Below are 24,495 nucleotides of genomic sequence, written 5' to 3'. Positions count from 1 at the left end.
GAAGGTTATAGGCGACAAGCTCCCAGTTCAAACAATATTGCCAGAACATGACAAGGAAGGAAAAATTATATTGGAACCGGAAGCAGTCACAGAAAAAAGAACTCGACAGCTACGAAATCGATCAATTTCAGAGTATCTTATCAAGTGGAAGAACTTATCCGCTGAAGATTCCACATGGGAAGATGAGAATTTTATTCAGAAGCATCTAGAACTAATCAAGTGTTGAGGACAACACTTTTTTTGAAGGAGAGGGGCATGTTGGGTCCCTATAATACTAGTAATTACCCCATTACTATTATAGTTTCATCCCTTATTAATATTGTTGTGCCCCTATTATCCCCATATTGTTGTTACTGTGCCCCATAGAATCCCTCTATTTTTATTTTTGTGGCTTTATATTATTATTGTTAGGTCGGTTGGGTTATACTGTGACTCCTTAAACTCCTATATATAGAAAGGAGGTTTTGTCATTTGAATCATCTAAGAATTGTTCATTTATGTAATGTAAAGGAGGTTGTCCCCTCGAAGAGGTTAAATTCTAAGGCCTTGATCTATCTTTTCTATCTTTTCTTGAGCTGGTTTCATAACAGGTTTGCAGAGATCTCAAGTTTGATGAGAAGAAGGCCATGTGAGTTTCCCTTGAGAGGGAGCTCCAACTACAGGTTGTGGAGGAACTGTTGGTTCCTAAGGAAGAGGAGCCTCATACTGATGTAGAGCAGTCGCGTGCAGAGGTTCCAGGAGTGGAGAAATCCACTCATGCAGAGTCTTCCAAAGATGGATAGAAGTGCACAAGAGAAGCTGACAGATTTTTGATAGATGCGAGAGAGAATGTGGGAGAACCATCTTCTCAGTGCAAACAGAGGAGGTCACTTGAGATGTACACTAGATACATGGCCCTTTTTGGGGAATGCATTGAGACCATGCCATCTTCCTTTGAGGAAGTAGTGCAGCAGCCAATTTGGGTTGATGCTATGGTGGAGGAGTATGGCTCCATAGTTTGTAATAGTGTTTTGGATGTGGTTCAAAGACCAGAGAACAAGTCAGTTGTGAGTTCCCGTTGGCTTTACAAGGTGAAGCAAGCTACTGATGGTAGTGTGGAGAAGCATAAAGAAAGATTTGTTGGCCATGGTTTTTCGCAGGTCGAGGGGATTGACTATGATGAGACTTTTTCTCCTGTCGCAAGGTACTCATTATCAGATCGATGTTGGCACTATCAACACAGATGGGTTGGAAGATCCATCAGATGGATGTGAATACTGCATCCCTCAATGGAAAGATTGAGGAAGAGGTTTACATAGAGCAACGGAAGGTTTTGAGACCTTCGATCATGAGTCGCATGTGTGCCGACTCAAGAGAGCTTTGTATGTGATAAAGCAAGCACCTCGTGATTGGTACACCAGGATAGACAACTACTTCACCAGGTTGGGCTTCACAAAGAGTGAAGCGGGTGCAAACTTGTACCACATCATGGTGAAAGGTAAGCCATTGATCATTGTAATTTATGTTGATGATCTCATATTGACAGGTGATGATCAATTGATCACGTCTTGCAAGGAGGACCTTGCAAGAGAATTCGAGATGAAAGACATGGGTCTCATGCATTACTTCCTTGGCATGGAAGTGTGGCAGAAGGATGGGGAGTTGTTTGTGTCTCAGGGCAAGTATGCTAACAAGATACTTAGGAGATTCCACATGGAGAAGTGCAAGCCCATGTAGACTCCTCTAGTAGGTAATTGGAGGAAGGAGGATGCTACTTCAGGAGATGTAGTATAGGCTACTGTGCACAGGAAGCTTGTGGGTTCATTGATGTACTTAGTGAACACACGACCAGATTTTTTCTATGCGGTGAACCAGCTGAGTCAAGTGATGGTTTAACCTACCAAGATGTTTTGTAAGGCACCAAAGCATGTATTGAGATAACTTAGAGGCACATCTTAGTATGGATTATGGTACAGACGGATAAAGGGAGTGAAGCTACATGGCTTCTGTTAACACCCAGGTTGTTCCCTATGACTCCCAAGGGAATATGGTCGGGGTAACCACTAACCAATCTTTGGATTATAGGCCCTAGCCTACCTGAAATCAGAGAGGGCTCTCTCTTTAAATTTTTAGCTTTGTTTTGTAAAGATTTTAGGCTAGTTATGGGTTTAGTTTTTCGTTTAAAGTGTTGGTTGTGAAATGTTGTTGTGAGAAGGGCATGAAATGTTTGGGAGATGTTAGTCCATTCGGCATATGGGGTCAGAGATTTGGGACAGTTCTGGTGCCTGTAATGGGAAAGTTTTACTGCAAGGCTAGATGACTATTCTTGATATAAATTCTGATTAGTGAGTGAAACAGTGGGAGATGGAATTACAGATAGTATGATAACAAATTGAACAACAATTTCTAATTAGTAGCATACATGAATTACTAAATAGAAATTGTGAAAGATTCAGGGTTTATTGGAGCAGTTAAGAATTCCAATTAAACAACTGAGCCTATAGAAAACATTTATAGCAAAGACAAATTGAAACCAGGGTGTCTCCATGGACAAATCCTGAGCTATTATGTTTCTTTCTTCCTAAGTTTAGATTAACATTTGAAAGATATGAGTTGAACTGATAATAAACGTGAAAGAGATAGAGAAAACTTATTATATCAAGACACAACACTAGAATCCTGCAGCATTCAGTAGTTCCATGACAACAAGCATCAGTAAGACCAAATTCTGCAAACCCCAAAGCCCTTTTCTATTATTTCTCCAGAGATTACAGCCGATTTCTCCTTTGTAACAAGAAAACAACCACCCCTAAATGAACTGCGTTGGGGAGATTTTATACAAAAATATCAAGTAAAATATCTAGAATGATAGTTATTGAGCAATAACTATCTATACCAACTTTGTGCAGTGAGGTTATTTACAAAATTTAAAGCCTGTAGTAAGGGTACATAACAACTATTTGTTGTTTGTCAGTTGATGATGACTTTTGGGCCCAAGGGCCGGCTGCGTTAATTTTTGGACGGCTCCCGCTGACGACGACTGCTGTAGATGACACATTGCGACTCTGATGCCTTTGGGATGCTGACCTGTGATCTTTGACCTGTGGTTGCTGATTTGTGACTTCTTTATTGATTCTCTGCTTGCTGTAAAATGTATTTGATTAAATTATTTTATCAAATCACAGCAAAGTCCTTATCATATCTGTCCACCATTGATCAGTGGGCATATGATACCTTTGCATCTTGTGTAATGTTTCATCAGCATCTGTATATTTTTAATAATTAGGGGGGACCTCAAACAGATGATTTATTTCATGTTCTATAAAAAACAGATTTTCTAGTTTATCATACAGCTCTTGTCCTGTGGGCGGCCCAGTTTCTTCCGAAGTGCTAGATGAGGTAGTCAACTGATCAATGATGTAGTTGTTGACTCTTTTTGCATATTGCTCATGAGAAGATAGCCTTCCTGCGCTGTTTAGTAAAATGGGGAGTCCCCTGTCATATAATGCTGTGATCTTGGCACCAAAAGTATTTACCTCTGCTTGAATATCCTGACATTTTCTTTCTAGTGCCTGTACATAGTTTCTGAGGGTGAGTACCCTTTTGATCAGCAAAATTGTATCAGTTCTATCACTGATACCCATGTTTGCTAACTGTATGCCAGTTCTGTTGTTCAACACATTGATCATTCTAGTAGCTACATCTGGCATACTTCCTAGAGAAGCTCTGGATTTTTGACTTTCTGCATAAGCCTTGCCCAGCAAATCCATTTGCTCATGGATGGTCTCTATATATTGCCATTGGTCTGTGATTGATTGACCAATCTTTAACCATATGATTTTCTTGAGCTCTGTTATTGCTTTGCCCATGGCCATCTCTTTCTCTAGCTCTTTGATTTTTCTTTCCAAGGTCCTTACTTCCCTTGTCTTTTCTGCCACCTGTTGCTTAGATTTATCATGTTTCTCATTGAGTGTGGCCAATTTCTCCTTGGCTTCATTCAGCTCTGCCATCTGGACTTCTAGGATTTGAATCTCCTTCATCATCTTCTGCATGTCTAGGCTTGGAGCCTGTTCTGTGCCGTTGCTGGTGCTGATGTTGATGGAGTTGTTTGAGCTGTCTGCCCTGTGGGAGGAGCAGTATTTTGAGGGGACTCTTCAAGGTCTATGCCTTGCTGAGGGGGTTGAGATGGCTGGCCTCCCTCTTTCTGCTTTAGTGCCTCCTGCAGTGCAGCCTCTGTTTCTACCAATTTACCTTCTGTTTGGACCAGTTGCTGATGTAGTGTTATTAGCATGGCTGCTGTATCCTGGTCTTTCCTCTATTGAGCAACCTCTTCTGTTTGGGGGTGAAGGGTTGCTGGAATCTTCACCATCTTTCTCAAAGCTACAATATCTGCATCTCTTTCTTTTAGCAGTGCCTGCACAGCTTTGGGATCCTTTGGGTCATGCCCGAGCTCTATAATTATTTCCTCGAGAGACCTGATCCTGTTGTCTTTAGCCTGGGAGGATGCCTTTTCTAACTCCAATTGTGCAGTGGTATTATTCAAAGAATTCTACAATCTATAATTTATCAATGTATTATCTACTAGAGTAGCATACACCATCTCACCCGTCTGTTTATGCAATTCAATTTGATCCATTGGGTGGATGTCCTTGGACAAGATTTCCAAGTTTGTTCTTATGTAATCAGCTGCAGACTGTGGCTGCCGCGCTGTGGGCATGAAATGGCTCATTATCATTTTGCCCTCTTGCACATCATATGCAGACATCAACCTCTGCTGGTTTGTAGGAGCCATTTTCAACAAGTGATTGTACAGCTGTAACCTCACTGGCTCATTTCTGGTCTTGATGTCTATGAATTGTTTCTTTATACTAGACTCACCCTTTCTTTGTTGCCCTGAGGAGCTGACCTCTCCTCCAAGTATTCTTTGATGCTCTTGATGTAATGAGCTAGCTGATACCTCTGTGCTGGGGGGACCCATCTGTGTTTGACCAAAAGGCATCTCCTCCTCTGGAAAAGGATCGAGCCTTTGTCTCTTTTCCCCTTGCTGTGATGTTGCGGTACTAAGGGGAGTCTGTTCCTCTCTATCTCTCTTCTTACCCCTCTCTTCATTGATAGGGGTTTGGAGCATCGAAGTCTCCACTGTAACATTATGTATTGGGGCCTCCTTTTCTTGCATTTGCTCATCATTAGGACCAGGAGCCTGTGCCATTTCTTCCTGCTGTTCAGGATGATTTTTAGGCTGTTCATTGTTGCTCTTCAGGGGCCTCTTGCTGTTCTGTTTCCTTTCCTTTATCCTTGGTTGAAGTCTCTGTTGTAATTGGGGCTTGGGCTGCCTTTTGTGGAGTTGTGGATGATGAGGCAACTGCTCCCACTTGAGTGCCTGGAAGAGGAAATACCTGTGAACAAAGTTCTAGGTCAGCCAACTTTTGGAGATTTCTTATTCCTCTTTGAGCTAATTCTTCTTGTGTAGTAGCCTCTTCTAAGGTGCCTTCCCTCCATTCTCTTTGATTTGCATATTTTTCTATGTGAGGCAACCTTAAGTGACCATAACTGGCCAGCCTATATCTGACCCTTCTTAAGCTTATGAAATGAGTGGGGTCGTATGGTTTCCAAAGGAAGCTGGTCTGTAAGCCAAGGCCATTTAGCATTCTATCTGCCTCTTGCCAAGCTTCCTCCCTTTTATTGTAGATGAAGGGGCCTAATTGGTTTCTGACTTTAAGCTGTGCTTTCTTGCCCTTGCTTGAAAAATGGAGTACATCAGCATTCCCAAATTGCCTGAAATACTCAAGGGCGAACAATCTCATAGGCACATATCTGGGCAATTTGTATGGGGCCAACTCACACCCATATATTCTGATAACTGTGTGGTTTTGGTAAAAATACCAATCCCCAATGCTGTATACCTTGGACAACTGAAGAATTCTCTGCATCTCATCGGTTAGTCTTGGAGGAGGTGAGCTCAGAAGCAGAGACATGGCTGGGTGGATGAAGAGGTCTATAAACTCAGAATAAGTGTAAGGGGAACAAGACCTGAGGTGGAAAACGGAGGACCAATAGACCACTGACCTTGGATTGCCTTGTGCATCCATTCTTTTCACAGGAAAAGGAAATTTCTCATGCTGATAGTATAGGATTAAATGATAGATATAGGAGGTGTATCTGAACACCCTGTCTCTTTCCAAGTCTATCAATTACTCATGTATTTTATTGGAGATGTAAGTGGCATAGTCATAACAGATTGGGGGCTTACTAGGGGAAAACATGGCCATTATCGCCAGCACAGTTTCATCAATAATTTCTATTGAATTATAGCCCAATATGGGACTAATCATGTCTGCAAGGTTTGTGCCCAATTGATTTAGGTATACAAAATGGATGGGAGGGTACTTCATGGTCTCAGAGGTTGAATTAATGAACAATTGATTTATCTTGGTGATTTGAGCATCTGTCAGTTTAACTCCCTGTTTTATCAGATCCATCAGTGATAAAGGAACTAATTTCTTAGCAGTTTTGAAGTTTAGCATCTCTCTAATGGCTGCAGGGGTGACATAAAAAACAACTGAGCCTGAAGGGTCAAGCATAGCCCTCTGAGTGGGGTCATAGCAGGCAGCACACTGGTGGATTAGGTCAGGAAACATATTGACCTGAGGGAGCTTGAAGATGGGGAGGAAAGAGTCCCAAATGCCCAATATATCAGTTCCACTAATATGCTTAATTTTCAATTCATTTAACAAGTGAATGTGATACTTGTTATTCATTAGCATTTCCTCTGATATTTGGTAATCTCTATCTGCTAATGGTTGCCACTCCAACTCTCTCTGAGGGGAATTCAATGGAGCAACATTCAGGGCAACAGGTGCTACTGGTGTATCCATGTTTTTCAAGCGAACTTGGGTTAAATTTCGACTATTTTTGGGAGAAATACCGTCCTGCGCGGTAGGTTAAGTAATTTGCTGAATTAGAGCCTGTTTCAGAGCAACAGGGGTGTAATTGGGCACAATTGGCTGGTTAAAAACTGATGGAATTGGTTTTAAGGCGTAGCAAGCCTATTTCTCCAGGGAAACTGGTCAATTTTAATGGTTTTTTTGACAATGCAGGACGAAACAGAGCACGCAGTTGGGGAATTGACAAATACCTAGTTTAACGGCGGTGTTTGAGCTTGGTTGCAGTCGAATTCTGGGCAGCAACAGCTATGAATGGTCTTGGCAAGGTGCGGCAGCAAAGGACACGAAAATACATGCAGGAGGCAGAGCAGAAAAACACAGAAAAATGCGCAAAAATGGCAAAATTCGGCCAAATATGGACTTTTTGGCGTTGGCGCGAAAATTTGGATGACGTTAGCATGACGTCATCAGGTGGGGTCAGGGTTGGGTGACGTTAGCATGACGTCATCGGGTGACGTGGCGGCCTGTGAGTGGTCCACGGGGACTGCATAGGTGGCGTGACAGCTCGGAGCGATGGCGGGCGGGGGCGCTGATGCGGCGGTGAGGTGGCGTGACGTTGGCATGACAGGACAACGGAAAACCGGAAGTGGTAAGCGGTATGATATCGGACCGCCCTTCATACGGAAGCAGGAATGTCAGAGGGCCACCCGATCCAGTGAGATAGCGGCGCGTGTCCCTGCCCATACGTCAGCGGACGTCAAATTTCGGGCGCTAATGGCAGTACATCGGGGCCGCTCCGAAATTGATGAGGGCCGTCGGATGGGAAAGCCCAGATCCGACGGCTGGCGGGAGGGCAAGTCATCAGGGCGATACGGTCAAGCGGGGCATATAAAATATTATTATTTTCTGAAATATGTGCCCGGCGGAACATTATAAAAAGTGGGTTTTGCGGGTTTTTACAGAGTTACGTGTTAAAAGGGATTATGCACAGGTTTATTTACAAAGAGGGTTTAGGTTATTAATCCAAGCAGATCTCGGATTAATCCCAGGATTAATTTTTCAGCACTCTTTGGGTCGCGCTCAATGTTTTAGCACTTGAAAACATTCAAAATGATTCATAGAGCTATAATGCTCGGGGAGGGGATATATAGATTTTTTGGGTTTTTTGCATAATTTACATAGTAATAGGGGGAATAGGGGGTACAGGGAGTTAAATAGTGATAGATTAGCAGTTAGTATGAGTGGAAAAGGTGGATGAGGGGGGAAAAACACTAAGTTTTATATGAAATCAACTTAGTTTAGGAAGTAGATCAAAATGAAAAGAATTTTTACACAAGAAATGTGGCTTTTAAAGAAACAAGAACCAACAAAAGACTTTGACTTCTTCCATGAGCATAGGTAGTATTGGGATGTTAGTAATGAGTGTACTGGGGGTAATCAGGGGGTTAGACATGCTCCATGGTGATACCGCAAAAATGATAGAGAAGAGGAGCTTCTCTATCCAATGAAGTTTTCTTGCTTTAGACCAACAAAATTGTAAAGAGTTGATACTTCTGCAACCCCATCTACCTACCCATCTACTTGCCTAGCATTTTTTGTTTCTTCATAGAGGGTGCACTTGGACTAGCAAACCCTCACTTGTTCTTTTCTTTTCTTTTTGCTTTTTTCTTTGCTTTTCTATCTACAACTAACCTTATTACCTCCAAGGCCCCAGATTAAGCAGTTGGGAACCTTAATTCTCTACCTAACTACTGGCCTGCCAAGATTAAGCAGTCTGGACAGGCTTCTTTCTCTATTCTAATGACAAGAAATTGAAACATGGCATGATCCAGATTAGGTTGTTGGACCATCCATCCAAAATTCATTCAACATCAAGCTATGTACACATATTGCATTCTTTTGGAAATATGGGATCTTTGCATCCCCAAAGCAGAGCATATTTGGAACCTTCTTTGCCAATCATGAAATATGAAACCTATTGGTATAGGTATCTAACAGCTTCACTGATGCAGATTGGGCAGGGATCCCATTAGATCGGAAAAGCACATCAGGAGGGATTTTCAACCTTGGGTCAACTGCAGTTTCTTGGTATAGCTGGAAACATAGTTCGGTTGCACTCAGCTCGGTAGAGGCTGAGTACATGGCTACAAGTTAGGCAGCATGTGAGGCCATCTAAATGCGGAAAATCCTAGCTGGTTTGCTTGATCAAAGGATGGATCCAACTGTGATCTACTGTGATAATCAGATTTGTATCAAACTCTCTGAGAATCCAGTATTTCATGATAGGTCCAAGCACATCGATATCTGGTACCATCATCTCAGAGAATGTGTAGCGTGGAGGATCATGTCGCTGCAGTATATTTCGATAGAGGAGAAAGATGCTGACATTTTGAAAAAGGCATTGTCAAAGTGTAAATTCGAGTTCCAAAGAGACAAGATACGGGTGGCAGATAATCCCTTTCTTGTTGAGAGGGAGTGTTGAAATGTGGCAACAAGAATATTCCAATTTTAATTTGTCCTTGAATTAAAATTTTTAATTAAAATTCGAATCCAGTCTCACCAGCTGCTTGAAAAATAATTAATTAATTCATCTTGAGTTAATTAGTTAGAGAAATTCAAGTTAGAAGTCTTTCTGAAGTCATGCAGCAGTTATCCCTTAAATTAAGGAGATTATCCCTTAATTAAGGAGATAAGATTGAGTTATATTTTAGTTTTAATCAGTTAGCTCAGTTTACTGAGTTAGGTCCAGCTAATTAGTTCCAAACTGTTTAAGGAACTAATTGTGAGTTATCAGTGAGTTGATGCATGCATGCACTCAACTAGTGTACTCGAGATAGCTAAAGATTTTCTCATCATTAACTCATGCATGTCTATTATGAGAAGTACCCAGTTGATATTAAGGACATGGATAGTATCCGTTGCATTTGTTTTCCTATAAACAAAACTCATGCATGCAGAAGGAATTCATTCCTTAAGGATTGCGCAGTTTTGCAGGGTGTGAGATCAGTGTTCCACTTGGTAACAGGAGGATCACCCAGGAGAAACATCACAAGGAAATATGAGCTTGGAGGGTAAAGAAGAAGGCTAATGAGAAGTCTATTTTGCATGTGAGCATCTGTGAGGATTGTACTGAGAGCTGGCTAGCTGTGAGAGCTAAGGATTTGTGTAATTCTGAGATATTTCCAACTACTATGATAATATAGATAGTGGGGTTTTTAGCTGAGGCTTTCCCCTGAGTATTCTTCTGTGTTTCATGTGCATTGATTCTTCTTCTGGTTATATGTGTTCATCTTGATCTTGCTCAAATCTTTTAAGCTTCCGCAAATTGATTTTATAAGTAGGTTAAAGTATTTTTCTTTGGTTATATTGCATTATCAAGTTAATCTACAATAAGAATTTATACATGCACATATAGTTCAGCCATAAGTGACAGAAGAACAAGCACTTGAGGTAGAAAATATGCTAGAAACCAGAGAGGCATTGATGATGAATAAAGTCTTGTTGAATCTAGCAAAAAATGCTCAACCAACCCAAAGAATATCCTTGTTTAAGACTAGGTGTAAAGAAAATATGAAGAGCTGCAAGGTATTGATTGCCAATAGAAGCAATCATAATATTTTTTCCTTAGAAATGGTGAAAAACTGGGATTGGAGAGGATTAAACACCCAACACCATACAAAGTATCATGGATGTAAAAGTGACACCAATTGTTAGTGAATAAGTGATAAGCCTAGGTATTTCAAAAAGAATGTTGCAAATCCTAAGGCTACCAGCTTTACCTATCAACCCGGGGTTCGTACAAACTTGGAGGTGACAATGCTATATGCACAAGTAAAAGTGAAGGTCTTTCCTGTTGTCACTTCTCATCTAGAAAGAGACCCTAAGGGTTCCAATCCAAACTTCTATAGGGTCAGAAGAAGCTTAATTCTTTGATGGAAGAAGAGAAAATCTATTCTAAGAGAGGCCTACTCTACTGCAGTAATGAAGAAAACAACATGTAATGCTAACTCACACCATAACCTAATTAACCAAGTAAACAACTATGCTAAGCAAAATTGCTAAATCAATCACTAAGCTAATGCTTCTATCTAAGTTGCAGAAGTAAAGAGCATCAAACTATACTAAGGTGCAAGAAAAGAAACTAGACTAAATCTTTTTTCAAGCAGAAGAACAGTCGAAGATCGAAATTGGTGAAAGGAGGATGTAAGGACGCAGTAGTGCATAGGGACAGTTTGATTGATGAACGAATAGAAGATGGACAGTCTAGATTTTATCGTGGGGGCTTAAGTGAATATATGGATGAACAGGGTTAATGAACAGGATGAACGACAGAGATCTTATCATGGACGATTTAGTGAATAGGTGAACGAATAGGGTAATGAAGTAGATGAACAACAAAGATCCTATCGTGAGGAATTAAGTGAACAGATGGACGAATAGGGTATCAAAGCGGATGAACGGCGGAGAGCTTATATCGAGTAATTAAGGGAATGTATGGACAAACATGATTAATCGGCAGATGAATGGTGGAGATCGTATCGCGGGAATAAAACATGCAAAAATGATGGAGTGGTTTTTCGGAGGCGGTAAGTAGTTTCTTGTGTGCCCTTAAAGTTGTAAGTTGTATTTTGAAATTTCAAGTGATTAGCCTAACTGCGCAACACGTAGCATGAGAAAACCACTTTTCTCACATGCTCTCAGGCGGATAACGGTTGTGCAAGAATCCACGTGAGATTGAACGATAGTCGTTGGATCAAGCAGGGCTAATTAATGGTGGAGATCGGCCAAGCTAGTTTGCGATCAGGTGACGTGATGTTCGTCGGATCAGGCGAGGCAGACCGACAGCAGCGATTTAAGGTGCATAAAGTGTTGAGGTGACGTGATAGCCATCAGATCAGACGAGGTAGATCGACAGTGGGGATTTAAAATGCATAAAGTAAGTGGAAGACTTCACGCGAGGTGGCAATTGGATAAACTAATGAATCAGATGGTGATTGGGCAGATTTGTTGTAGATCAGATAGTAAGGGGATTATGCGTGAGGAACGTGCTGAAGGAGGTTTTAATGAAAATGACAAAAAAACCTAGTGAGGATGAACAAGTAATTGCATCAAACAAAAAACTCCATAGCTCATGCAAGAACGAGAAACTTTTGTTTTTGGGGTTGTTGAAGGGTCTCTTCCTCAAGTCATGGTCCCAGAGAGAAGAGGTGAGGCCGAGACACCTGCGGACAACCTTATGGTGACCTTTTCCTCCTAACTAACCTGCTAACTTAAAGAAGACACAAATAGAAGTGAACTAAAGCACAACCAATCTACTCTACACTACTGTAAGTGGAATGCAACTACTTAAGAAAGTAAATAGAAAAACCATGAATCATCTATGCTATACTGCTATAATGGAAATGCAACTACTTAAGCAAATGAACAAAACCAAAAAGCTACTTAAGAAAATGAAGAGAACTAGAAATCTATGCTATCATACATGTACAATAAAGAGGAGCTTTGGCTGCTCAGGTTGGGCCCTAACCCAAGAGCTTTAGCCCTCTGAGTTAACTTAGTGCTAGCTCAAAACAGAACTCATATTTACTATAAAAACCATGGATTACATAACAAACTGTCACAAATCTTACAACTCAGAAATAAAGTAGAGTTTTACAATAAGAATCTGAATCCTACTGAGGTCCTAAGAATCTCTACTTATACATCTGAAGTCTTCAACGAATTCCTTCCCATTAGGGAGGCTTGGCTCCCCACTCAAGATAAACTAGTTTCTGTCACTTTCACTTGCTCGGTTGTCTTTTATTCCTCATGATTTGGCTGTTTTCACTCTGAGCTAATGGAGGAATATTGGAATGGAGAAAATCAGGAGGATTTACCTCTTATAGTTCCTCTCCCTTGTCCCAATCGAGTTTTGACCAAGGTATTTTCCACAGTTCCTTGCTTTTATCCTTTATTCCTGCATTACATGCACATTATACCACAAAGTAAAATATCCAACTTTAACTCATCTCATAAACAAAATATAATCAAAAGTATGCAATAAATTGTGAGAATAGTTGGTTTGACTAAGCTAGGAGGTGAATTAAGGCCCATATAATTACCCAATGATGAGGCTCATCAATGAGGATAGTGAATTTGAGTTCTAGATATGAAGATATAAGAACAAGGTAATATGTGATATAATGCATATGGATGTCTTCCACATCCTTTTGGTTTGACCATGGTAGTTTGACAGGAACGTGATACATGATGGAGAGAGTAATTGCTACAAGTTTGAAAAGGATGGCATAAAACATACTCATGTACCATTGAAGGAAGAAAGTGCAGCTAAGACAAACATCCCCAAATCATTGTTGTTAAGTAGTAAAGAATTTCTGTAGAAAATGGAGAAAGAGGAGGTTAGTTATACGGTAATCCGCAAACCAAAGGTAATACTTATACACACTGGAATTTCAGAATTACCCATGGAAATTAAGGAAATGTTGCATGAATTTAATGACATTGTAGTAGAAGATTGTCTAAGTGAGTTTCCAACAAAAAGAAGCATCAATCACCATATAGATTTGATACCAGGAGCAAGCCTTCTAAATAAGGTTGCATATCAAATGACACCCAAGGAAAATGAAGAAATAAGGAAACATATTTAGGAGTTGTTAAACAAAGGGTTGATAAGAGAGAGCTTGAGTCCATGCGTTGTGCCTTCCATACTAAGTCCAAAGAAGCATTGAGAGTGGAGGATGTGTATAGATTCCAAAGAAATCAACAAGATCGTGATTAGATATAGATTTCCATTGCCACAAATGGATGATATGATGGACTGTTTGAGTGGAGCAACCTACTTTTCAAATATTGATCTAAATGTGGTTACTATCAAATCCATATTAGAGAATGGGATGATTGGAAGACAAATTTTAAGACCAATGACAGGTTGTATGAATGGTTGGTCATGTCATTTGGATTAACAAATGCACCTAGTACATTCATGCAGTGGATGAATGAAGTATTGAAGGAGTTCATTGGTAAGTTTGTCATTGTTTACTCAGATGCTATTTTAATTTTTATTCAAACTAAGGAAGAACACCTCAGATATATGAGATATGTTCTAGAAATATTGTAGCAAGAAAAGCTGCTAATTAACCTAAAGAAACTTACTTTCATGAAACCAGAGTTAGCATACTTAGGTTTTGTCATTTCCAAATATGGATTGAAAAGGGATCTAGAGAAAATAGAGGCAATTGTGAATTGGGCTTCACCTAAGAGAATTTTTGAAGTCAAAATCTTTCATGGAATAGCTAGCTTCTATTGAACATTTATCAAGAAATTCAGTGGTATTTGCACTCCTATGATAGATACAATCAAGAAGGACAGATAACCATTTTGTTGGAAAACAACAATAGATAAAATTTTCTAACTATTGAAGAAGAAGATCACTGAGAAACGAGTGTTGAAGTTTCCCAACTTCAATCAACTTTTCCAACTAAGATGTGATGCTAGTGGGACAACTATTGGAGCTGCACTGAGCCAAGAAGATAAACCTATTGCATATTTTAGCTAGAAGTTAAGTGATTGAAAACAAAAATACTCTTCTTATGACAAATAGTTCTATGTTGTGATTCAAGCTTTAAAGCATTATAGGCATTATTTAATGACCAAAGAGTTTATTTTGTTCTATAATAGTTCTACATTATAGTATATAATGCAACAACACAAGTTGAACCATAAGCACACCAAGTGGGTTGAATTTCTATAGAGTTTCACCTTTGTTCTAAAACATATAAATGGATAAGAAAACAAGGTAGCCAATTCCTTAAGCGGGAGGAGTTTGATTATGCAAGAGAGTCAAGTGTAGGTTTAGGCTTTGACTATTTAAAGGAATTGTATGAAATTGATGTTGATTTTCAAGAAGCTTTTGATGCATGAAAGAACCATGTGAACAAAGATAGCAACCCATGGAAAGAGTTCATGTTGAATGATATTTTTTTATTCAAGAACAATTGGATATGCATTCCTAAATATTCTATGAGAGAGAATTTGATACAAGAGAAGTACAATGGAAGGTTGGAAAGACATTTTGGAGTTGAAAAAATACTTGGGCAACTAGACCATTTCTATTTATGGCCAAAGATGAGATCGAATGTGCGAAAATATGTGAGTAGGTGTAGGGTGTGTCAATTAGTGAAAGGAAGGAGCCAAAATGCTAGAATATATACTCATTTACCCATTCCCGGTATACCATGGGACTGAGTGAGTATGGATTTTGTTTTGGGTTTTCCAAATAATCAACAAGGTAATGACTCAATACTTGTAGTCATGGACATATTAAAAAAGATAACTCATTTTATTCCATGTTACAAAATTAGTGATGCTACACATGTGGCTAAATTAATTTTCAATGAAATAATTTCACTACATGGTTTGTCGAAGAGTATAATTTCTAACATGGACATAAGGTTTATAAGGAATTTTTGGAAAAACTTGTGCAAAAAATTTGGAACCAAGTTAAACTTCAGTTCAACCTATCATCCACATTCTGAAGGATAGACCAAACTGGTGACTATAAGTCTAGGGAAGCAATGGGATCGTGTATTATATTAAGTGGAGTTCACATATAATGATTCACCAAATGGTAGCACAAGGAATATTCCATTTCAAATTTTGTATGGAATGCATCTTAAGGTAGTTTGTGAGCTACGATATTTGGGCAGAATGGAACAAAGAAGTGCTGAAGGAGAATATTTTTCAATCGAAGTGAGTGAGTTAAATGATAAAGTTAAGCAGATGTTAGAAGACAATAACTCCAAATACAAGAAGAAAGTAGATTTAAAAAGAAAATAAGTGAAATTCGAGGTGGGAGACATGGTATTAGCTCACCTAAGAAAGGAGAGGTTTCCAAGGGGGGAGTATAATAAACTTAGGTCCCTCCAAGATACTTCACAATTTTTCTGCAAATGCTTATGAATTGGAGTTACCTCACACATGAGTATTTCACCAATTTTCAATGTGAGTGATTTGTATACTTATCTAGTCGGCGAGAAAGACTGATCAACAAAAAAGAGAGACAATGGTGAAGTCATTGAGTAGTAGTGGGTAAAACAAATGCCTATGGTAAAAAAATTGGAAGATGAAATGATTTTGGCCACAAAGGTTGCAAACAAGACTAGAGGGGAGGAATATCTAGAATACTTGGTGAAGTGGAAAGGTCATACGTTTGAAGATTCTACTTTGGTGAATGTGGCATCTCTACAAAAAGTAGGTTATTGTTTGAAAGAATTTATCAACATGAGCTCATAAATTCTTCTTTTCTAGGAACCCTGATGTAGGGGCATGCATACACCAACCACAAAATTAGATGAAGACTGGACAAAGATTGCCAATGTGATGGGATGGTTGCATGGTAAAGCTAGGGGGGAATATTTGTTTATAAGTTTAGAATATTTAATTTATGAGAAGTTTTTGGTTTTTTTTAACAAGTGGAGGATATATTTTCTGTTGTAAATATGTTTGGGGGGAATATTTGTTTAGAAATTTTGAATCTTTAATTCATGAGAAGTTTTGGTTTTTTTTAACAAGTTGAGGATATATTTTCTGTTGTAAATATGTTTTTTTAGTTTCCTTTGTTTTGTATAGAAGATGAAATTATTAATCTCTTGTGACTCTTGGTTGTCCCATGTTAGTTCTATTTTTAAAGAGAACCAATGCCTAGAAGAAAAAGAGAGAAGGAGGAGAAGAAAGGGATCATTGTTCTTTGTAAAATTGCAGTCCTGTAGGTTGCAAATAGTTGTCCTCTCCTTCTGTGTGAACATGGAATTATTTTATATGTGAATGTCATAGTTGAATGATCAACCTGATGGTAATTTGATGTGGTTTTGAATTGATTCCAAATCTAGTTTGAAGACAATCATTGTCTACTTGTGAACTGTTGCTAAAGGAAATTTTATTCCTGTGCATATTTTATCTTTAAAAGTATGTATTTATTCCATTGAATTACATTAAGAATCTGAGAATTATAGCCTTAGTCTTTGTGAGGTTCATATATTTTGTGTATCCTTGTTGGAATGGTATCACAACCCACAGAGGAATGTGCCATGGTGTTCAAGAGTGGAAAAGTGAGGTAGTTACCCTGAACCGATTGTTGAAACAAAGTATCTGCACTTTGAGTGTTGTCATGTCCTTTAGATTGGATTACTGACCATTATCTTTGAGCTAAGTTGCAATCTTTGACGAAGAAAGGTGTGTGGGATCATTCCTTGTGTCACGGAGCAAGTATGGGATGTGGAGAGTTGGTAGAGAAAATAAGTTGAGTCATTTCATCTTCCTCGAAACTATAATACAAAATTTTAATAGGCACTACTAAATAATTTTGTAGTAACGGAATAATAAATTAGAAAACAGGCACTACGAAATAATTTTGTAACATTTGTGCAAAAAACATTCAGTACTATTTCTTGGCTTTTAAACTCTTTTTAGACTTCCCATTGCACCAATTGATCAAATGTTTCATGGGGCTAATGAATGATAGCAAGAGTAACTTTCTTTAGTTTGCTTTGCATATGGAAATACCTATTTACTAGTAAAAATTGCAACACATCACTGAAGGGAAGAGAATAGTATTTCGAAATTATTAATGGAACACATTAGCAGTAAATTGCCTCCACAATACATGGTCTTACAACTTTGTATCCACTTGGGCACAAAAAAAATATCAAGTCAAAATATGACAAATGTTGGGGAGATATTCATGGACTTACATATCGTATTTAGTCATGCATTTCCATTGCTTAAAAAATATGGGTCTCAGAGGTCTGTGATTTTCATTATAGGCCCCAACATTGTTAAGGCTAGCATTGGTTTCATCCTTGTAGCCCTTATATGTCCAAACTGTCTCAGTAACAAGAATTTTAAGGTTCTCTTAGCCAAGGGCTAACATGGAAGAGAACACAACATCAAGATGCACATCGAAGAGGATGGTATATAGGAGCCTTGTGTGGATGTTCAAGACTTTGGTGTTGGGATGAAAGAAAGCGTAGTCTAGAAAAATAGCATCGTGCCTATTGGTAAACAAAGGGTAGGTTTTTCCCATGATATATGATCCCATTTGGCTAAAAGCGTTGAGCATGGGCTTTCTCACGATCTCGACAAGGTTGCTCTTGAAGACAACACTTGAAGGTGGGTACGATCATGGTAGCGCACTGAGAGAAATGAGGCTGGACTCTTGGACAATTTTGTTGAGGTTGTACCAGATGAGAGCCTTGTGACGATTCGTCATAGCCAGGAAGACTTCATTTGCAGCAACTATGGCCGTGATCTAGGTGCCTAGAATGTAGGCATCCAAATTTTGCTAAACCAAGACATAGGCTCGTGAAAGATGAGAGTTACAGTAGAGTTTCTCTTTCGAAAGGGAAATGGTGATTTTAATGCAGTTACCATTGAATGCATGAAGAGTTGTAGGGTCTGCATCATAAATATTAGTATGTTGATGCCTTGGCTTTCGATGAGCTCAACCTTCTTTTTGAAGACACATTGAATCCTAACATAGAGCATGAAATAGAATAAGATGATCATGAAAACCACAAGTATCTTCCCATTAATCAAATCCTTTCTCTTCTGAATCAGATCGTTGCCATATCTGCCCTCCAACATGAAGATCATGCTGGCCACATTCAATATGGTGTTGATATAGACATGGATGGCTAGGAAAAATGACATGAAAGCCACAACATCAAAGACCAAAGGCCATAGTGTCGTTGATGCCCATGACCAGAATGATGACCATGAAAATTACCATCAATGTCATGTTGTAATTGAACATGATGAGGAAGTAACAGAGGAAAGTGAGCAAGAGACAGTTCAAAACCCTAGGCACTACACTCATGACCTTGGCATAGGTGATATGCTTTCTTGTGCAAATGCAAGCCACGATGTAGACCATAGAGGCTGTGGATATCAATGAGAAGGACATGAAGAAGACTAGGTAACCACCTTATAAAATAAGGAATCACACCCATTCATAGTAAAAGAAGGCTAGTATCTTGCCAACATTAGGGCTACCATCCTTCTCCTCGAAGGTGTCCTCATTTTTCTTGATTTTGCGGATCAATGGGCCTAAAACGAGGGTGTGGCCAAGGATGGTGAAGGAAATGGGAGGATTAGGGTTAGCACGATGAGCCCAGTTGTTTCACATAGGAGAAACGGATATTGAAGGCCTTTGACAGAATCCCTTATTGATGTTAAGTATGCCATTAAAACGCATAAGATACAGATAACTCAAACACATGAAAACCTCCTTGTGATCCAGGTGGATATTAGTGGCCACCCACCAAGTCCACTTGGACCCCCACCATTGTTTCTTTCAACTTTTCAGTTTCCTTAATTGTAGCACAATTTACTATTTTTAGCAGTTTTTTGGGTCCTGAATTTCTGGAGCTGTTTTGAGGCCCTAAATGACGTTTTTTTGGAAACCTGGGAGCAACATGGGTTCTTGGATTGATGTTTCTCTTCCCAAAGTTGTAGTTCTCAGATAGATCTTTCTAACGAGATATTGTATGCGTCAAACGGATATCGTATGCCAAAGTTACGACCCCGGGAATTTGATGTACCAATTTACCCAAACGGGGCCCATAATTTGGCGTTTCATCTTCTAGTGTTAGGTTTTTGGATGTTTAGGGTTTTCCCATGTTTCTAAACAATAAATATGCCTTCAAGCATCATTGTAACATAGTTCAGAGGCATGTAGCTGCCACATCTCTTCTCAAAGATAAGCTACCATTGCCCTAGCTAGTTTATTTCCATTGTTGTTTGTAAGCATATTTCAGTATTTTACATTAATGAAATGAAGTATTATTTCCACTGCATCTCTATGTTTATGGTTATCTCTGTAATTTATTACGTTCCTATTTAAATCTAGATCAGTGGTATTAGAGCGGTCTGCTTTTTCTTTGTTTTTCTTTGCATGTCCCCAACGAGGTCGGGATATAAGGAGTTAGGTCTTGAAGTGGTCGAACCTTTGCAAGACCAGCCTCGCAAATCCTGATGGCCTCCCATGGCAGATGAGAAGAAATACGAGGGGGTAGGAGATCCTATCAAAATCTTGCTCGAAGAAGCCCTCGAGCAACAAAGGAACGCGATGATGTACAGCTTTGCCCAGATCCTTCAGCAGCTACCCAGAGGCGACACATTGCCTTCCAACAGCTACTCTGGAAACGCCATGCCCTTTAAGGTACAAGTTAATTTTGAAATCCAAATATTCGAGGGTCAGATAGACATAGATGCTGTAGATAAATGTTTAAATCTGCTAGAGGGTTGTTTTTTTGTTCATGAATTTTCGAGTCGAGAAAAGATTGTTTTCTCTCTTCTTAAAGCAACCCCCCATGTCAAGGACTAGTGGGAAACCTACTGCGAGCAGAAGGATGAAAATACCAGTTCACTATCTGCACCCACCTGGAATTCATTCCGGGATGCCAGCAAGGAGTAGTACTACCCTGTCGGAAGCTATGAGGATCAATACATAAAGTGGACCACGCTGCAGCAAGGAAGGGACCAAGACGTGCCAGAGTTTACCAATATTTTCCATACCCTTCGTACAAAGTTGGGTATTAAGGATTCAGAGTAGCATTTGATACTCAAATACCATGGCTACCTACACAAGTACGTCCAGGAAGAAATAAAATTCCTAAACATATCCTCGCTTGGCACGACATGCCGATATGACATCAAGTTCGAGCAACATTTTAAACAGAAGAAGCAAGACTTTGGATCTATGAATATGAATCAAGTGAAAGGTGCCCCCAAACCATAGAACAAAGGACAAAGCCAAGGCGGGGTGGCCCAAGACAACCGGCCAATGCTGCAAGAAAATAATAGTGTCACGAAGCCGAAAAAGGACACAGGAAAATGGTGTGAGTTCCATAAGAGCTCCAATCACAACACAAGTGATTGTCGGGCCAAGCAGTCACTGGTGGCTAAGCTAAAGGTTTCAAAATCAGATGCATGTTCCGACTCTGTGTCAGAACTCGACAAGGGTGTTACACTAAAATTTGTAACCATGACTATTTGCAGTCAGTATGGCTCCATCAATTGTCATACTATTCTCCTTGGCAAGTCTTATACCTCTGCTCCTCATGTCAAACTCCAAGAAAGAGATAAAGTCTTTAAAACGTCAATATAACTCTGGTTACGCAGTTTCTCTTACCCTTACCTGCGTGTACGCACCTCAAGTTCATAATACCTGCGTACTTGTACGCTCTGTCTGTAAAGGGGTGGGTGCGTACTCCTGTAAAGGTCAAAAGGCGCAAGTTTTACTTCAAAAAAGTTACTTGTGGTCGAATCTAGAGCATTCTAGAAGATGGTTTGACGTGGATTGAGCGCCTCCAGATGGTTCATGCATCCCATTGAAAGAGTGGCTTATCCCATTGATGGTGGACCTGATTAACTTCCTCCAAAGCACTATAAATACAGACATTGGGCCAGAGGGAGGGGAGGTTGAAAGCTGAACATTCCTAAGGGTAGATGCTGCTGAAATTAGGACTCCCTTATAGAGCTTGAGAGGAGAGATTCCCATCCTTTCTTAGCTTCATTTGGAAGTGGGTGAGCTGATCAAAGTAAAGGAGAACTCTTGCTGGACCCTAGGAGGGACCTGCACAACACCAAGGCACTGGTTGTAATGGTTTCTTTTGTTTCCAATTAATGCAATTAAGTTCATTTTTCTCAACAAGTTGTTATATATAATTTGTTTCATAAACTCCTTGGTCTTTATGATGAATATGTTTTATTATATAAGTTATTCAGGTGTTATGTAATCGTTTGCTTGTTAGTGAATGCAGGCTTCAAGGAGAAGGAGCTCATCTGGATCGGAGAGGCTTGGCTGCTACAAACAGCGTTGGACTAAAGGTAAGACTTGAACACCTGGTTACTTTTATTTTAAATGCATATTTAGGGAAAGATAGTGCTTGATTGTCTTGTTTGACGCTAGAAAGCCTTAGCTTCTAGGGAGGTCGGTTTTTTCCGCAAAATTGACTCTTCCTGCATGACAAAATGGCGACTCCGCTGGGGAATCCATGGATTTGATTGATTTCTCTTTTGATTGATACTTTGATTTGAGAAAAGTCAATTTCTTTCTAGTTTTTGAGTGATTGACTGTGAATTTGGGTGGAATAGCTTAGGATTGAGTTAGTTTTTATTTTTCTTGTTTTTGAGAGCAGTACGCACCCTCTGTGTTAAGCACAGTGCGTACCTGTACGCACTTCTGCTTTGTACATAGAGCGTGGCCGCACCTGTGCAAACAGGCTGCCTACGTACCCTGTCAAAAGTTTAGAAATTTTCCATTTTTTCCTTTTTACCTATTAGATTTTGTTTATAGTTTATTTATTGCTGCCCAGAGCCACTGGTTACTTGTCAGAAGTTTTCATCTAAGCTTGTTTCATTAGCATCAAGGGTTTTAGTGAAGTTCATAGAAATTCTAGCCCTAGGTTTGATTTTTGTATTGGTCTTGTAGTGACTCTGGCTTTAGAAGTTGTAAAAACCTTGGATATCCCTGGTCTTTTCAGTTTTCTTAGGAGTTAGACCTTTCGTAAAATCACCTTTATTTGAGAAACCTACCGTTGTGTTGTCTCTTTGCAGAATTTCGAGAAGGCTTGTTTGTTAAGCTGTGAATTTCATTCTTAAGAAAAAGAAAAAAAGCTTTTTATTTTTGTTTTTGACTGGTTTATGATTCTGCATGAATTAGTCCTTGGTTGAATTTTAACCGAGTAAAACATCATGGAATTATATTTTGTAGGCTTTTACCTCATTAGATTTGCTTTTAGGTAAATTTCTCTTAGATTTTCTTTTAGGTAAATTTCTTTTAGATTTTCATAGATCTTAAACTTAATTTTTGTTAAGTAGTTTTACATGCTTTGTTAAAATAGGAAAAATACAAAATCTCTTTTGAGGAAAGTTTGTTTTAGTAGCATTTGAAGTCTTTGAAAAGAGAAAGGAAATTTTCGTGAAATAATTAGTGGTCATGTGTTGTATGCTTTGGAAAAGATAAAGAGAATGTTTCTTTGATTTTCATTGCGAAAAAAGTTGTCTTTATAAATTTTGCATTCTCCAACTCTCTTAGCTAGGGAATTCATTGAAAAGGAAAGATAGTTTAAATCATCTTAGGTGCATCTTTTTAGTGGATTTGAGTCGAGTCTACACATCATCAGTTTCATCTCCGCTACCTATTGTCTTAAAGAAAAGCCATAAAAATTAACGCTTAAAGTAAAATTAACTTAGTAACTTTTTATTTACTGGGGCTCTGATACACCAACATAGATCAGGCTAGTGTCTTGGAGGTAGGCGAGTAATTAACTCTCCAAGACAGTAAAAACAAATAAGTAGCTTATCTTGTGGTAGGATAAATCCAACTGTTACATTTATGCTCTGGGAAAGCTCCTCTTAAAGGAAAAGCACGAGATCGTGTACGAACCATTGAGGGAATCAATCCTCCTTCATTGGGAACGACGCCAGATATGCACGTACTACAAACGGTAAACCTCAGATTAACCATTGTCAAGGAGCCTGGGGTCACTTGTCGGTAAACCTTGGATTATTGTCAAGGAGCCGGCAAGGGGATTGAGCTTGCTACTCTGCCCTTGCGTGTGTATCAGATCGTAGACTGTTCCCCCAGGTATATTTGTTGCTGTTGGTGACCTTAGTGACTATTATCTTTAGGATTCTTCCTAAGGTGATGGTGGAGGGAAGATCCCACTGTACCTGGAGCAGACGTCGGCTAGACTCACTTGGATTTTCTGGGGGGTTCACTTCACTCGAGATGGTTAAAGTGGAGGAACTTGTGCCAGTCTATTCATTAAGCAGGTTGCCGGGGTAATTGTTCCACCCGCCACTTCTGTACTGAATTCTGCGATGTTGGATTTCATCACCAACTAGTGTTTTCGGTCCGGAAGGTTACTGTTTGTGTGTGGTTTGACGCCCTAGATTCTATAGGCGTGTGATTCGAATTTGTTTGGTTCTTTAGAGACTTTAGGCGGTTTGCTTTGAGATTTTACTTTGTTTGCGTGTGCAGTAGTTAAAAGTTTTAACTGTGGCTGAATTACCGAGACAGTCCCATAGACTTCGGGGTCAGTCTCCTGAGGTTGTAACTGTGGCCGATTTATTGAGGAAGTCCCGTAGACTTCGGGGCCAACCTCCTCAAGACGTCCCGGGTCATTACGAAGGTTTGAAAGTCCTCGTAACTCCTAGTGGCAGTAAAGTAGGGTCACCTGAAGAAGGAGAGTCTTCGTTGGTTGTTCATCCTGATTACCAAACTCTAGAAACAGGTTATATTCCTGAAGCTATTTCAGTTTCCGAAATTGCTGGTAGTTTTTCATCTACTAGTGATATAGGCAAAGAACCTGAGATATCTGAACCTGTTACTCCAACATCGGGGTTAGTATCTCCAACTTCTAGTGCTCCTAATTCAGCTAGGGTAGAAAGAGTCATCACCGAAAAGCTTCCTTCTGGTTTGATAGCTATTGAAGAACTTGCTCCAGAAGAAGAAATAGGCATCCCTATCCCTGAAAATCAACCTGTTATTGATCTAAGGGAGCGTGAATCCATTTTTTACAGTCCACCTAGAAGTACTACTTGGTATCTTTCTTTAACTAATTATTTG

General features: G+C 39.5%; 1 pseudogene; it reads right to left on the bottom strand.

The window, feature by feature from the left end:
• The window catches only part of LOC149163654 (uncharacterized), a 185,326-nt pseudogene that overhangs the window by 93,305 nt on the left and 67,526 nt on the right, over nucleotides 1-24,495 (bottom strand).

The sequence above is a fragment of the Pinus tabuliformis genome, chromosome 5_1, assembly GCF_031772625.1.
Source record: "Pinus tabuliformis cultivar Carrire ecotype Pingquan chromosome 5_1, CPIR1, whole genome shotgun sequence".
Classification (NCBI taxonomy): Eukaryota; Viridiplantae; Streptophyta; class Pinopsida; order Pinales; family Pinaceae; genus Pinus; species Pinus tabuliformis.
Note: the sequence above shows the minus strand (reverse complement) of the source record. Positions and strands in the feature narration are given on the sequence as shown.